Source organism: Schistocerca gregaria, chromosome 2 (assembly GCF_023897955.1).
Source record: "Schistocerca gregaria isolate iqSchGreg1 chromosome 2, iqSchGreg1.2, whole genome shotgun sequence".
Lineage (NCBI taxonomy): Eukaryota > Metazoa > Arthropoda > Insecta > Orthoptera > Acrididae > Schistocerca > Schistocerca gregaria.
In genome coordinates, this window is record NC_064921.1 from 578395534 (window position 1) to 578401533 (window position 6000).

Sequence of the window (6000 nt, forward strand, 5' to 3'; positions counted from 1 at the left end):
CTGAAGTTGTCGTCCGATGAAGTCCCACATGTTTTCGACTGATCTGGCGATCGAGCAGGTGAAGGCAACACGTCGACAGTTTTTAGCACACAGTTGGTTACAAAAGCGGTAGATGGGCGAGTGGTATCCTGTTGGAAAATACTCCTGGGAATTCTGTTCATAAATGGCAGCACAACAGGTCGAATCACCAGACTGACGTCAGGGTGGGTGGGATAACCACTAGAGTATTCGTGCTGTCATTCGAAATCGCTCCCGTGACCACACTCTAGGTGTAAGTTCGGTGTGTCCAGCACGTCCACAGGTTCGAACAGGCCCTCAAAACTTTTCTTCTCCAACCAAGACACGGCCATCACTGGCACCGAGATATAACCAGATTTTATCAGAAAACATAACAGACGTCCACCCTGCCCTCCAATGGACTCTCACTTGACATCACTGAAGTCGCACATGGCAGTGGTTTTGGGTAAGTAAAATGAACGCTACAGAGTGTCTGGTTCGTAGCTATCCTTGAAGCAACGGATTTGTAACAGTCCATCCTGTCACTCTGCTGCCAACTACTGCTCAAGTGGCTGCTGCAGATGTAGAACGGTGCGCCAGAGCCATATACCGAACACGATGGCGTCCCCTCTTGTGTCACGTGGCCGTTCGGGGCCCGGTCTTCTTGGGACCGCACATTCTCGTGCCAACCGCTGCCAGCAGTTATGTACCGTGGCTACATTCCTGACAAGGGTTTCTGCAGTATCACAGAAGGAACATTCAGCATCTCGTAGCCATATTACACGATCTCGTTCAAACTCAGTGAGGTGTTGATAACGGCGTCTTTGTCGCATCAAGGACGTTCTTACCAACATCAATTCTCCCCGTGTATTCTCAAAGGTAACTAACGCTCACGACCGTTACAGGGTATATTTAAAGCAAAATTCATTGGCATCCTCATAGTGGTGCTACAAGGGCCAATATTATGCAACTGGACCTAAATTGGAATAGGCATCATTTATCAGGTGTAGAAACACAGCTACGAAATAGAAACACACCTAACAACTTAGGTGTAAGTCTCACAACGCCTACTTGATGTTGCGATTTGTTCGTTTGTTTAGCCAGTGTATTTTCATTTCTTGTGATAATAATAAGAAAATTTAAGACCGAAAACCCTGTGAAATACCCCAGAAACAAATGGTGTTCTTCCAAAACTTACAGTATTAAAAGCCCAAATTTGGTGTGGAAACCCACATTGTATGACGTTCGATGTGAAACAACTTCCGAAACATGTAATGTTCTCACTTTATGTTTTAATTCTCATTAAGTCTGCAGAATAGTTCCCCCGCCCCACAACCCCTCCCCCAACCCCGCCCCCCCCCCAGACCACCGCAGCCCCCTCATCGCCAACGTCACTGGGATGGAGAAAAGTCAAACCTAATGCCGAGCGTCGCCATTTACCTATACCAATGTTATTTTGCTTATGTTTGGAAGATAGCGCTAACGCCTGAAGTTTCCTCCACCAGGAGTGCGAGGATCAGGAACTGCCACTCTCTGTACAGCACAGCACATCACTCGAAGAGAGTGACTACTGCTAACAGTGCTACCAGTAGTTCAGTGCAAAAGTTTCAAGTAGCAGTTAAAACGGTCGAGTGAGTTCGTCCTGTTTATGACATACCTCATCGCGAGCAGTCGAGTCGGCCTGGGTGCTGAGGTGACGCTGAAATTGCTCGCGCAGTTGAGCAAGCAGTAAACATTTTCGGGAGCAATCGGTTCCCACCCCTTAAATAGAGGTCAGTTTGCATAGAGGGTATTAGAGGTAGACAGAGGCAAGCAAATAATAATGACATAAGTGCAATACTCTAAAAGTAAAACAAACTACGCGGATGCGTGGCATTCAAAAGATCCGCACTGCCACATAAGAAAAAGCATTACAAAAATAAGAAATACGAAAACAGTAAAGACAGCAAATTACAGTCATAGAACCTAAGAAGAAACAAACGACGAGCTTGAAAAGCCACCATTATTAAATGAGTGGAATGGGCAAACACATCTCTGTGAGTAGACTAGATGTTTACAGGGCACCAGTCCTGAAGTGCTGTGTCAACATGTTTCTGCAAGGCTGTGTTATTCTGTACCAGGAAAAGAATAATATAAGTGTTACCTCCTGTAAAACATTAGCTGAAATAATTTCCATATTGTCCTGTTACATCACACCCTTTAAAGAAGGGAAGGTGTGGTAAAGCAGCAACGTTGCCCTTTAAACATTATAAAGGTAGCACCAGACTGCCGCGAATTCCTTTTCATAGCATTTGTTAATGCTGTACTTTAGTAGAAAGATCTCGCAGCTTTATGATGACAATTACGAGCAGTGAAACGACAGCGTTACACAAAGCAGCCAGAGTGTTGCAACATGGCTCTAAAATCCGCCCAGCAGTCTCTACTGGAACGCAACTAGTGTTTTCCATCTCGTGTACATCGCATGCCCTCCAGACTACGAAAAAAAAGCATTCTTGTCGCCCTCATTACTGGACGAGATTTTAATGCAGGGAATTTCACTGCCGCGGCTGTTTCAGTCTGATTACGTCAGTGAAAAAGCGCTCGACAAACTTAACGCATGAGTACCACGTACAGCATTAAGCAAGATGTAAGGAGTTTACCAGCAACGAAAGTGCAGTATAGCTCCTCCTTTTAAAGAGCTCGGCTTCCGTGTAGAATGAGCGCCGACGTAACGCGCAACAGCGGTGAATACACCTTAGAATCTAAACCTCAGGATAACATCACGCGTAACTCCCCCCCCCCCCTCTCTCTCTCTCTCTCTCTCTCTCTCTCTCTCTCTCTCTCTCTCTCTCTCTCTCTCTCTCTCTCTCTCTGCAGTTGTTGTTGAACTCTTCTGTTAATATACTGATAACATCGCTTTCTAGCGGAACACTTAACATATTCCTCTCACTACCTGGTGCATCTATATAAGAAAATGCATTTTGTCTAAAATTATGTGATGGGACAATGTAAAATATACCATATTGTCAACAATGCTGTTTAGTAAAAACCAACAGCACCATTATAGATATCGAGACGAAGTTTCTTCTTCGGTCAGCTATTCCTGTATTAAGTTACATTTAGCTTACGCTTATGCGATGTCGGCTGTTTGTCGTAGATCTACTGGTTAACTATCCTTGGTTGGTCGTTCCTTACATCAATCTATCATGTAAGAAAATGACTGCTTTGAGTAACTGGACTTAGCAACAATCTCATGGAAGAAAGTACTCCTAATGGTTATCAAAGTGTGTGTGGTTGTTCCATGATGATTTTACAAACTGTCAAGATTGATGGAGAAGAGTACATACAACAATTTGAGAAAAGGGACCTGGTGCATAAACGACCGAGCCCAAAGTTATAAGCGAAAATAATTGTGATACCTCTGACAGTGGACGTCTTCTCCTGCAAGCTCTTTGTTCCCCATATTTTGGGAGAAAGTAGTGGGAAAAAAGACAAAATTGTCTAATAAACAGGTCTCGCGTAACTTAAGAGCTGTATGCACATTTTTATCTTGGCTGGTCTGAAGCACTATCCTCCACTGAGCAACTGCTCGTAAATGCTGATGTATGCACTTCAGACCCTTGTTTACTAGACATTTTTGTATTGTTTTGGTCCGTACTATTTTCTCCCAAAATATGGGAAGCAAACAAATGTTCAAATGTGTGTGAAATCTTATGGGACTTAACTGCTAAGGTCATCAGACCCTAAGCTTACACACTGCTTAACCTACATTATCCTAAGGACAAACACCCACCCACACACACACACACACACACACACACACACACAAACACACACACACACACATCCATCCATCCATGCCCGAAGGAGGGCTCGAACCACCGCCTGGACCAGCCGCACAGTTCACCACTGCAGCGCCCAGACCGCTCGGCTAATACCGCGCGGCTAAATATGGGAAACAGGGCGCTTGCCTTTTGTGAGAGGTTTGAACGATTTTCGCTTATAACTTTCGATTCGGTCGATTTCGGACAAGGGTCCTTCACCAAAACTGCTGCACGAAATGTATTCGCAATTTCGAATAGGGACTACCATCAACTTTACACTGGAAAGACGTCAATCAAAATTTGTGCCAGTCCAGGACTCGGATCCTAATTTCCCACTTATAACGAGCGGTCGCCTTACCACTTGCTGTCCGAGAACGACTCACTGTCAGAGCCAAACTTCCATATCTCGTCAACCATATGTGCACACCCTTTACTCGTACATACATACATGCATGTATGTATGTATGACCAAAAGAACTTATCATAATTCGTAATAACGTAGGCACTGTAGTACTGTCTTGTCAAACTGATCCATTTGCCTATGTCCATCATCCCTGAAAGTTTGTAACATCATCTCGGAATCACATTCTGTATGCGATCGTGCTAGAACTGTCTGCTTAATAATAAAAGTTGCTGACATAATTATATCACAACCAATATGCAGAATGATGGAAAATTCCTATAGCACAGGCGGCCGGAGTGGCCGTGCGGTTCTAGGCGCTACAGTCTGGAACCGAGCGACCGCTACGGTTCGAATCCTGCCTTGGACATGGATCTGTGTGATGTCCTTAGGTTAGTTAGGTTTAATTAGTTCTAATTTTAGAACATTAGTTCTAATTTGAGAACATGTTTTTTGATCGAGTATCATGTCGTTTTTGGAAACCCAAAACCTACTCTGTAGGAATCAACATGGATTCCGGAAACAGCGATCGTGTGAGACCCAACTCGCTTTATTTGTTCATGAGACCCAGAAAATATTAGATACAGGACCCAGGTAGATGCTATTTTCCTTGACTTCCGGAAGGCGTTCGATACAGTTCCGCACTGTCACCTGATAAACAAAGTAAGGGCCTAAGGAATATCAGACCAACTGTGTGGCTGGATTGAAGAGTTTTTAGCATACAGAACACAGCATGTTGTTATCAATGGAGAGACGTCTACAGACGTTAAAGTAACTTCTGGCGTGCCACAGGGGAGTGTTATGGGACCATTGCTTTTCAATGACCTAGTAGATAGTATCGGAAGTTCCATGCGAGTTTTCGCGGATGATGCTGTAGTATACAGAGGAGTTGCAGCATTAGAAAATTGTAACGAAATGCAGGAAGATTTGCAGTGGATAGGCACTTGTTGCAGGGACTGGCTACTGACCCTTAACAAAGACAAATATAATGTATTGCGAATACATAGAAAGAAGGATCCTTTATTGTATGATTATACGATAGCGGAACAAACACTGGTAGCAGTTTCTTCTGTTAAATATCTGAGAGTATGAGTGCGGAACGATTTGAAGTGGAATGATCATATAAAATTAATTGTTGGTAAGGCTGGTACCTGGTTGGGACTCATTGGGAGAGTCCGTAGAAAATGTAGTCCATCAACAAAGGAGGTGGCTTACAAAACACCCGTTTGACCTATACTTGAGTATTGCTCATCAGTGTGGGATTCGTACCAGATCAGTTTGACAGAGGAGATAGAGAAGGTCCAAAGAAGAGCGGCACATTTCGTCACAGGGTTATTTGGTAAGCGTGAAAGCGTTACGGAGATGTTTAGCAAACTCAAGTGGTAGCCTCTGCAAGAGAGGCGCTCTGCATCGCGGTGTAGCTTGCTCACCAGGTTTCGAGATTGTGCGTTTCTGGATGAGGTATCGAATATATTGCTTCCCGAGGAGATCACGAATGTGAAATTAGAGAGATTCGAGCGCGCACGGAGGCTTTCCTGCAGCCATTCTTCCCGCGAACCATACGGGAATGGAACAGAAAAGGGAGGTAATGACAGTGGCACGCAAAGTGCCCTCCGCCACACACCGTTGGGTGGCTTGCGGAGTATAAATGTAGATGTAGATGTAGTTCTAGGCGACTGAAGAACTAAGAAAAGTCGCATAGTGCTCAGAGCCATTTGAAGCCTATAACACACTTGTAACGGCTGTACAGAGAAACTGTTACATAGGAAACAGTCCCGTTTCTTGTAGCAATGAAAATTA